The following is an 11,848-nucleotide window of genomic DNA, read 5'->3' as shown; positions in this document are numbered from 1 at the left end:
GAGGGGGGGTTCTGCAGGTGGTTCAGGACTGACTGAAACTCTGCAGGCCTGGAAGCGGCTGACAAGATGTGTTCCAGTGGAGCCAGGGACCTAGAACGGCCAGCTATAGGGAGAGGCAGGATCACAGGAGGGGTTTTTGGGAGTACATGCATCTGCCTAACCTTAGCCATAACCGACTCAAATGCGCATATTCTCCCTAAAGGCCGAGCTGGAGAAATCTGGTCTGCCTTGGGGAGGCGGGGAGCAGGGGGTGCACAGGATGTCCTTCAATAAGAGACACCTGCTGGCTGGAGAAGTTGATACCCCATCAAGGAGCTAGAACAAATTGGGGCTGACTGTTGCCAGTTTAAAGCTGCAGACTCAGAAAGATTTGGGGGAGTTGGCCTCCCTTCTCCCTGTAGGCTCATTCTGGAGCTCCACGTGCCTGGCGTGCCCCTACAGGCTAAGGCCAGCTGACAAGGTGTGGTATGCGCCCACACACACCACACACTTCAGGGTAGCCAGGGAGCTGGAACAGGGCAGGCGTAGGGGTAGGCGGGGTCAAAAGAGAAGGCTGTTTCAGGTATCTGACATCTTCCTAATTCCAATCCTAACCTACACAAATGCACGTATTCTCCCTGTAGTTAAACCTGGAGGAATCTGGACTGCCTTGCCACAATGGGGCCTGGAGGACAGCGGGGTACCCTTCACTCAGAGACACCCGGGAGACTTGATTATTGGTATAGATCCTATCAGGCAGCCAGTGCAAACGGGGACTGCCTGTGGGCAGTCTAAATTGCATCCCCAGAAAGAATTCCAGGTGGTGCGCTCCCTCCACCCTAGAGGCCGTGCACATAATTCTGGACTGGCTGAAGTCCACAGGCCTGGAGGGCTCAGGGTTCCCAAGGCAGGCTGACGAGGTATGTACAGTAACAAGGGCCAGACTTGGAAGAGGGCAAGTGTCTGGAAAGGCCAAGTCTCATGGGAGTGGGCTGTTGGGGGTACAAGGCATCTGCCTAATTCCAAGCCTTAACCAACACATACAACACCTCAGAGATATCAGGGTTCAGTTCCAGCTACTGTAATAAAGCAAATATTGCATTAAAGTGAGTCAATTGAAATGTTTGGTTTCCCGGTGTATATAAAAGTTCTATTTGAGGCACCTGGGTGGCTCAGTTGGTTGAGCATCTGACTCTTGATTTCAGCTCAGATCGTGATCTCAGGGTTGTAAGTTCCAGTCCCACAGGGGGCTCGGACCGACGGACGTGGAGCCTACTTAAGATTCTCTCTCTCTCTCTGCTCCTCCCTGCTCACGCTCTCAGGTTTATCTACTTCATCAAGAGTCTGTGGAGTAACTCAGAGGTCTAAAACTGCCTTAATTAAGTAGACTTGAAAATATATTTTCGAAAAAAGAACCATAGAAGTTGGAAAAATGCTCACATTTTGAAATGTAGTTTTAATAAGTCTCATCTCACCGGAAGGAAAGAGGAAATTAAAGAACTAAGACGTATTAAAATTGTGGTTTTGAGAACAAAGAGTGATGACTCTCAGCCATTCACAATTTGTGGCTCCCAAAGTAACTAATTTTGTTATTAAATGAATAGAAATATGCTTACAGTGATCGTATTTCCAGGCCCAAACATAGGAAAAATAAACTCACAATGCAATAAAATATTTGAAACAATAATTTCCCTGAAAAAACCTGGGACAAATAGTAACCTTACCAAAGATAAGTAAGTAACATACCAAAGAACATTTAAAGCCAAACTTTATTTTTTAATTTTTTAAAAGATTTTATGTATTTGTTTATTTGAGAGAGAGAGAGAGAGCACGCCCAAGCAGGAGGGAGGGGGGAGGAGAAAGGGAAGAGGGAAGACAGGGAGGAGAGGGGAGGTGGGGAGAGGAGGAGAAGGGAGGAGAGAGGGGGGAGAGGTAGAAGCAGACTTCCGGCTAAGTAGGGAGCCCAACAGGAGGCTGGTTTCCAGGACCCTGAGCTCCCGACCTGAGCCAAAGGCAGATGCTTAACTGAGTGAGCCACCCAGGTGCCCCTAAAGCCAAACCTTAGTATGTAACTCTTTGTTGTTTTATCTTCGTTAGTACCACCTTTTCCTGTCTGTCTTCCATCCCCCTTACATATGTTGTAGAAAGCAAATCATACTTGAAATGAATAAGCTGGATGGGGGGAAATTAAACATGTATGTCCCTCCTTCAATCTTTAGAAGTATTTTTTTTATTATTTTTTCCTTTTTTGGCAATGTCTTCTCACATATATGTCTGATCTACCTATAGTCCAGTATTTTAAAATTTTATAGATGAGGAACCAAGTCTTTTAAGCCAAATTTTTGTCAAGTACTTATGTGTTAGAAGTTACTATTCTTGGGGTGCCTGGGTATCTCGGTTGGGTGGCCGACTCTTGATTTTGGCTATGGTCGTGATCTCAGGGTGTGGAGTCTGCTTAAGATTCTCTCTCTCCCTCTCTGCTCCTACCCCCTCTAAAAAAATAATAATAAAATTTAAAAATGAAAAAGCTACTATTTTTAGTGAGGTGACTCAAGGAGAATTTTATTCAATACCATTATCAAACATGGGGAACAAAAGAGAATAAGGTAGTGGAGCCAAATTTCGTGGGTTCAGATCCGTGCTCTGCGCCTTACTAGCTATATGGTCCTGGGCAAGTTATTTAACATTCCCATGCCTCAGTTTCCTCATCTGTAAATGGGAATAATTATAGTGTCTACCTCAGAGGATTGTTACAGGAATAAACAGGTTAATATTTGTAAAGTGCCAGGAACAGTACCTGGCACATAGTAAACACCATATAAGGGTTTGTTAAATAAAATATTGAATGAAAAGACAGGAATTTATCATTCCCAACTTAAAAACATTATGATTTTGGGGCACCTGGGTGGCTCATTCGTTGGGCGTCTGCCTTCAGCGCAGGTCATGATTCCAGGAGCTGGAATCGAGCCCCGAGTAGGGCTCGGTGGGGAGCCTGCTTCTCCTTCTCCTTCTGCCTGCTGCTCCCCCTGCTTGTGCTCTCTCTCTCTCTCCCTCTGTGTCAAATAAATAAACAAATAAATAAATAACGTTATGATTTTGTGTTTTATAAAGTTAAAAGAAATAACAATGAAATGTCATTTTTTATTAGCTCTCTGTATAATCTTGAAAGCGGGGTTGGGTTTTTTTTCCAATCTTCTTTTACTACATCTTGAAATAACAACTATTATTAAAATGATGAAAAGTTTCATTTGGTGGAAGAATAAGAAAATTTGAGATCTTATTAAAAAATTACTTTGGTTGGGGATTTATTTTTGAGAGACTATAATATTCTTAATATTCTCCAGAAAAATCAAAGCAACTAGATTTTAGCACAAGGTCAACTGTGATAGAATGCTTAGAAAATAAAAGTCATTAAAATGTGAAGAAAGATTCCACAGTGAGGCCAGCTTAAGTTATTATCAATTCGATGGGAAGGCAGATATTGCAAACAAACAAACCAAAAACAAGCAAATGAGTTTCTCTAAAGATCTGTTATCTTGTTAATGATAGAATAATTTCAAGTAGACTAATATTGAATATAGGTGGTAGATCTCTTTCTTTCTTTAATCTCTTGCTGTAAGTTCTTTCTTATAATTATAGATGTAAATTACCTCCTCTGTGCCCAGGCTCTAATGACCTCAATGAAGCAGACATAACAATGTCTCCAAAACTGAACAGACTGCTGGTGAATGCAGGGGCCCTTCAGTAACTAGGTGATTTCAGGCAGGATCTAGTCATCCCCACGATCAGACTATGAAGCAGCTTTTCCAGGTGGTGTTCGCATTCTCTCTCCAGTAAGTCCTCAGAAAATCATGAATGGTCCTTTCTCACAGCATGGAAATCCTGGATAGAGTAGGCTACCAAGTTACTAAAACAGTCACTTTGTTTATCTTCTTTTTCCTTTCTGCATAGATCACCTTCCTGGAGTCTCGAGAGTGACATTCAGTTCAGATCATTCATCGTGTACAAAATTACCTCCCTTGGTTTTCCAAAAGATTGACAGGGACAAATGGAGATGAGAAAAGCATTTATAATGCTTTTAATGCAATAAAGTTTCATAAGACATTAAGAAGCTGTTATTTTCATAACTTAAATATCTATATATATGCAATTCCTAAGAAGTTATTCTTGGTTAAAATGTGGAAAAGTACCCGTATGAATGGGAATTTGTGAACTTGGAACACCCTAGTTTCACTAAAGCAATTGTTGAAAAACATTCCTGTGGTCAACAAAGAAATTTTGCACGTTCATTTAACAAACACTTGTAGGGCACTTACTATGTGCTAGTCCTGTGAGGTAGGTATGAATAGTAATATCATGCCCATTTTACAGATGGGGAGACTGAGGCTAAGTGATCTGCTTATAGTCACAGAGCTGGAATGTGGCAAGGATGGAATCTGAGCCCAAGATGTCCTCTTCTACTCAGCACGCTTTTAAACTGCTAAACCATACTACCTTCCTTTGAAGAAAAGTACTCAGGTAAGATTCTCAGAAAATCACTTCGCATTCTTATTTTACTTTCGTTGTGTTCTTTCTATCCAAAATGTCTCACTTGTGCGATGTTAATGCCTAAAGAAAATGACTGCTAAGATGATATGTGAGTCGCATTCAAGTAGAATGTCTTTTTATTTTGATAATTTCAAACTTGATGTCTCCTCATGAAATTGAGTTGGGTGTTTCAAATTTTTTTTTACTTTATTTAGGATAATAACATTCTTATCTGGCCATTTCAAAATTCCTGAAAGATTTAGAAAGTAGCTCTATACTTACAAAACATGTAATTCTCTTGATTAAATCTGACCTGCTACAATTACATAGACTTGTCCTTAAAGTGGTTTTTATGTAGATGCAATAGGATATGAAGATAAGATTTGATACTCTCAGAATTTTATGAATGACATTTCGGAGCTAAGATATTCAAGTTAACAATCTAATATGTTGATGAAATAATCAGATATGTGTTAATAACTTAGCCTTCCCTTAGCTCCACTTAACAAAAAATTAGTGCTGAGAACTCAAAGTTGTCAGCCCTCCCCCTCGTTTTCATGCTGCAAAATCACTGCCAAATCATATCATCGCAACTGAATAGCTGATTAGTATTGAAAGTCTATTATAACCTTCTCAAAGAGTGCTAAACCTTGACACCAAATAAAGAAATAAATAAATAAGGACAAGTTTCCAGAAACCAGAGCACATAAACCAGACATATGACAATAAAGTTAGTCAACCTAATGAGAATTTACTTTCACCAAATTAGCACAATAACTTTGTAGACCCGTGTTTTGTAGACCATAATTAATGATCCTTTTCAGGGAAACATGCTGAAATGAAAATATTACTGCTTGCCCCATTAACGATGCATTATCCTTTTGGAAGGCAAATGTAGGTTCTAAATAGTGTTGCCCATTTTAGAGCAGTCGAACATAAATGAAATAAATTAAGGCAAAGAATTGCTGGCATTGGATGCTGGTCAAGTGGCTATGAATAAGTGACTCCATTTCTTTTCTTTTCCTCTTTCTTTCTTTCTTTCTTTCTTTCTTTCTTTCTTTCTTTCTTTCTTTCTTTCTAGAAAGGGAGGGTGGGGAGGGGCAGAGGGAGGAGAGAGATCTTAAGGACACTCCGCACATCCAGCTCAGAGCCTGACACAGGGCACGATCTCACAACCCTGAGATCATGACCCGAGCCCAAATCAAGTGTCAGAAGCTTAACCCAGTGAGCCATCCAGCTGCCCCTAAATGACTCCATTTCTGTATTCCTCTCTCCCTTGTTGGATTTGCAACCCCCACATGCCAATTTCAAGCATTTTAGCTTCATCTTCACCATTTGGGCCATAGCTAAAGCATTTATGGCCTAATGTATCTTTTGATTGACCCCTTTTAAAATATTGTACTATCCCATGTGTGAACCCAGAAATGCTAGTTATAAATATTCTAATATACATTAAGCTAAATATAAACCCTAGAATCATAAAAAGTTGATATGCACACTATCTGAAATCACACGTGGCACATACATATTTTAGGAACCACTTAAATAATTCAGGAATCACTGAAAGTATTTCAAGAGAGATCCATTTGGGGGCGCCTGGGTGGCTCATTTGGTTAAGCCACCAACTCTTGATTTCGCCTCAGGCCATGATCTCAGGGTCCTGGGATCAAGCCCCCATCCAGCTCTATGCTCAGTGTGGAGTCTGCTTGAGATTGTCTCTCTCTCTCTCTCTGCCCCTCCCCCCTCTCTCAAATAACTAAATAAATCTTTAGGGGAAAAAAAGAAGTTCTGGGGAAAAAAAAGATCCATTTGGTCCTTGGTAGGACTATGTGTGCCAATGTTTCAAAGGTATTAATTCATCTAAATCTCGTTATACTCCTATGAGGGCGTGGGGGGATATTATTTTATCGTTAGCTTACAGATGTGTAAATTGAGGCACAGACAGATTTTAAGTCACATGCCCTAGTCACATAGCAGGCTCTGTGGTGCAGCCAGATTTCAGTTACAACAGGTCGACTTCAGAGCCTGTGCTCACAGCCATGATGATGGCTACTCCATCTTCTGTTCTGTTACTCTCAGTCTGTCTCCAGACCCAGGTCAAGTGTTCATATGTACAGAAATTGCTTCCAGCACAACTACACCATTTTAACTTTCATTTCCATTATCCTCTCTCTAATCCTCTCATACTCTGCCCTGGACAGAGTGTAACCTCTGAAAATCTTTGGGAACCAATCCAGGAATCAGCATTTGGGGAGGATCCTGGGGCTAATCTGAGATCTTGGAACGCAGGCTGGGTACCTTAAGAATCAGAGGCCAGGGGTGCCTGGGTAGCTCAGTAGGTTAAGAATCTGACTCTTGGTTTCCACTGGGGTCATGATCTCATGGGTCCTGAGATCAAGCCCCGTGGTGGGCTCCTCTCTCAGAGGGGAGACTGCTTGAAGATTCTCTCCTTCTGCCCCTCCCCCCACTCATGTGCTTGCATGCTCTCTCCTTCTCTCTCTCTAAAGTAAATAAATAAATAAATATTTTTTAAAAGATTTTATTAATTTATTGAGAGCAAGAAAGAGCATGAGCATGAACTGGGGAGAGGGACAGAGGATGAGGGAGAAACAGAATCCCCCACTGAGCAGGGAGCCCAACATGGGGCTTGATCCAGGACCCTAAGATCATGACCTGAGCCAAAGGCAGATGCTCAACTGACTGAACCACCCAGGCGCCCCAATAAATAAATCTTAAAAAAAAAAAAAAAGAATCATAGGGCATTTATTGGACAATATACTTTGATTCTGTGATGTTACTGCTCATAGTTCTTTAATGACAGCAAAATGCCATGCAAACCTCAATATGACAAGAATTCCACAGTCCCCTTTTTCTGCCTGTCAATTTGCTAATTAATGTGAAGAATACAAAAGACATGTGGAACATGGCATCATCCTCTGTTCTATCTGTTACTCTCTAATGACCTTCCCCAAATTTCAGTGGCTTGAAACAGACATTTTATTTTGCCCACCATTTTATGGGTAAGGGATTCTGTAAGTGTTCAGAGGAGCATTTCACCTCTGATTCGCATGGTATCAAGTAGGATGGCTAAGACTGAAGGATCCACTGCCAATATGGCTTCTTCACCCAGGTGTCTAGTACTTCAGTGTTCCTTGGCCACCTTTTCTCTCTGTATGGCATTTTGCCTTCCAAGGCCTCTTCGTAGGGCTTAGTTAGGTTTTTCACAGTATGGTGGTCTAGGTTAATTGCACTTCTTACATGGAGTCTTGCCTCTATGAGGAAGAAAGTAGAAGCTGACAGATCAGTTAAGGCCAATGCTCAGACTGGTATAACTTCACTTCTAACACATTCTGTTGGTCAGAGCTGTCACAGGCAGATTCAAGGGAGTGGAGAAAGAGTCGGCCTCTTGATGGGGGAATGCCAAGGTCATAATCAGAAAGAGCATGTAGGGGCCGGAAAATTGCCCCCAGGAACATGCAGTCTGCCACACCTCAAAAAGCTTTTACTCTAAGGCAGGGATTCATAAATAAGAGGCCCTGCATAAAATTCAGGAGGTCTTTGAACTTAGAAGGGGAAAATAATATTTTTATTTTCCATAGTCTCTAAACTTCAGCATTTTTTGTCCATTGTCCATTTTGTTTTTTTTTTTTTTTAAATGATTTTTTATTATATTATGTTAGTCTCCATACAGTACATCCCCGGTTTCCGATGTAAGGCTCGATGATTCATTAGTTGTGTATAACACCCAGTGCACCATGCAATACGTGCCCTCCTTACTACCCATCACCGGTCTACCCATTCCCCCACCCCCCTCCCCTCTGAAGTCCTCAGTTTGTTTCTCATAGTCCATAGTCTCTCATGTTTCATTCCCCCTTCTGATTACCCCCCCTTTCTTTATCCCTTTCTTCCCCTACCGATGTCCATTGTCCATTTTGAATATAAGCACAAATTATAGTACTTACAGCAACACTTGTGATTTTGTTACCAGTAGAAATCACATATATTTTTATGCACATTTGGTTGTTACAAATATCTCAAAATATCATTTATACTCATCACTATTTTGAAATTATAGTGGCTATAAAATCCTCCACTAGATGTTACTTAAAGTGGTAATAAGGAAGCAATATAGGGCTGGCTGGGTGGCTCAGTTGGTTAAGTGTTCAACTGTTGATTTTGGCTTAGGTCATGATCTCAAGGTTGTGAGATCGAGCCCCGTGGTGGGCTCAGCGCTGGGTGTGGAGCCTGCTTAAGATTCTCCCTCTTCCTCTGCCCCCCCTCTAAAAAAAAAAGAGAGAGAGAGAGAGAAGCAATATATTACTCTATTACAATTTTGGTTTTTAGCATTTTGGTAGCTATATTTCCATTTAAAAGGTCTCTTTTATAATCTTATATATTTTATTTTAAATATTTAAAAACAGTACTCCAGAGAGGGGTCTATACAGTGCACCAGAAAGCCAAAGGGTTTCGTGGCCCAATAGAAAGTTTAAAAATTCCTACCTTGGATGAAGATCAAAGCATTAAACACATAAATGCAAAATAATTAGAGAAGCCCTACATCATGGTATAATCTAATGTGAATGTTGTAACACAGACTTTAAGTACTACAGGATTTCTTCCTCCTAACGCTATAATTTGATTCAAGATACCATGTTTTTTAATGATTTTTGACAGTTGCATACACTCATGAAATCATGATCACAGGAGGAATTAAAACAAAACTAAAACAACCTAAACAGTGGCAGATCTTCAAAATTCTTATCTGGGGTACCTGGGTGGCTCAGTTGGTTAAGTGTCTGCCTTCAGCTCAGGTCATGATCCCAGGGTCCTGGGATTAAGTCCCGCATCAGGCTTCTTGCTCAGCGGGGAGTCTGCTTCTCCCTGTCCCTCTGCCCCTCCTTCTGCTTGGGCTCTCTCTCTCTCTCAAATAAATAAATAAAATCTTTAAAAAAAAAAAAAGGAATTTCTTAACTCCTAGCATCTAGAGAGTATCCTGAAATTCCAGAGAGGGAAAATATGACCTACAAGGGAACAAGAATATGATTTCATCTTAGAATCCTTTAGAACCCTCTGAGAAAAATAATTATGAACTTAAGATTCTATACCTAGTAAACATGTCAATCAAGTGAGAAGGAAAAATAAAGGCACTTTCAGACATGTAAAAATTCAGAAGGTTTATTTCTTATCCACCCTTTCAAGAGAATTACTTGAAGATGTTCTTAGCCATAACAAGAATAAAATCCAAGAAAGGTAAAGATTTGAGATCTAAGAACACTGGCTTCAACCAAAGACAAGGGAAAAAAGGAAGTCAGGATGACAGGCTGGCATCCAGCCCAGAGTGCTCTCTAGTCCAGATTGGAATAAGAAGGCAGAAGTTTCTGGGAAATATATCTTCAATAATTACATTGCATCTCTTACCATGGATGGAATATGTTTAGGAAGATAGATAATCTTAGTAACTTGATGAAGACATATAACAAAAAAAGTAAAATAAAATACAGACACTTTGGAATCATAGAATAATGAACAATAGTAACATAACCGCAATAATGAAAATACTATGTATTGATGTTATCAGTTTTAGATTCAACCAACAGACAAGGCATACAAGGATTAATTATGATTACAGAAGAGATGATGAAAGTTCTCAAATTTGGAGGAGGTTACGATAGAAAAGTGGAAAAAGAGGCAGAGGGGTGAATAGGAGTCCTAACTTACTCATGCTATTAATAATAGCTAACACTGAGTAGTTACCATACTCTCATCCTAAAGAGATAACATGAATTAATTCATCTAATTTCCCATGATGAGGACACGGAGGCACAAGGAAGTACCTAACTTTCTATCTTCCATTGTTTCTTACTTCATGGAAAGTCAAAAAGGTACAAAAGACACTTTGTGATGGATCAAGAAAACAGGAGATGTGGGGCACCTGGGTGGCACAGTTGTTAAGCGTCTGCCTTCGGCTCAGGGCGTGATCCCAGCGTTATGGGATCGAGCCCCACATCAGGCTCCTCCACTATGAGCCTGCTTCTTCCTCTCCCACTCCCCCTGCTTGTTTCCTCTCTCACTGGCTGTCTCTATCTCTGTCAAATAAATAAATAAAATCTTTAAAAAAAGAAAATAGGAGATGTATATATATTATTTCTAGAAACCATAATGTATGTACCAAAGGCATAATGGCACAAAAATGGGTCTGTAGATGGCAATGGTGATTTTTATAACTCCATAGGAATGAAATCAGTTTTGTACAAGTTCATGAACAGAGAGCCCAATGAGAGGGGAAAGAATATAAATTCCAGAAATATGCACAAATGATATAAATTAATATACGACAGGGGTGGTATTTCAGTGAAGAAAAGAGAAGGCTAAGCAACTGGCTAGCTATTTAGAAAGAACATAAGAAAAAATTTTCAGATGAACTACACATTTATATTTTTAAGTGAAATCCTATCATGTAAGATTATACAGATATATGCATACAATTTGGGGAATAGGAAAAGTTTTTTTTAAAGGCTTTCACTTAGAAGTGATAATCTATGAGATTAATAAATAAAACTACATGTGTATTTAAAATTAGAGCATGGAGGGGCCCTGAGTGACTCAGTCGGTTGGGTGTCTGCCTTTGGCTCAGGTCATGATCCCAGGGTCCTGGGATTGAACCCCATGTCAGGTGCCCTTCTGAGCAGGGAGCCTACTTCTCCCTCTGCCCCTCCCCCAGCTCATGCTCTCTCTCAAAGAAATAAATAAAAATTGTTAAAAATAAATAAATAATAAAAATAAAATTAGAGCATGGAACAAAATAGTATAAAGCAAAGCTAACAAGAGCAAATAACAAACCTGGGAAGAAAATGGCAACATGAATGATAGTGGGCTTTTTTTCTTTCGTCTGCAGCTAAGGAGCTCTTAGAAATTAATAAGGGGAAGGCCAACAGTCCAATAAAAAAACTGGCAAAGAACAATACACAAAAAATAAAATGCAAATCACTTCCAAAGGGAAAACTTACTGAATGTTACGAAGTTCGAAATGCAGCAAACTATCCAGGGATTTAAGAAATTTTGTTTACATTAGATTCTGCAGTTGAACCAACATTAACAATCCTCCTGAGATTACTTTTAGTGATTTGGCAGGACAAAGAACAAATCAGTGGGATGATGAACTAATGGGACATAAGGAAGTGAAAGTGAAGAATGTAAAGAGGAAAAAGGGAGGGAGCTGGACAAGACTGGAGGTCACTGGGTCAGGGGAAGAAAGAATCAGCCCGAGAAACATTTCAAGCTATAAAAAAGAGGGGCTGGATTAAGAAAGTCAAGTAGTTAATTATGAATTTCGAGCTAGGCA

The sequence above is a fragment of the Ursus arctos genome, unplaced genomic scaffold (assembly GCF_023065955.2).
Source record: "Ursus arctos isolate Adak ecotype North America unplaced genomic scaffold, UrsArc2.0 scaffold_20, whole genome shotgun sequence".
Taxonomy (NCBI): domain Eukaryota; kingdom Metazoa; phylum Chordata; class Mammalia; order Carnivora; family Ursidae; genus Ursus; species Ursus arctos.
The sequence above is the reverse complement of the archived record's forward strand: the minus strand, read 5'-3'. Positions refer to the sequence as shown.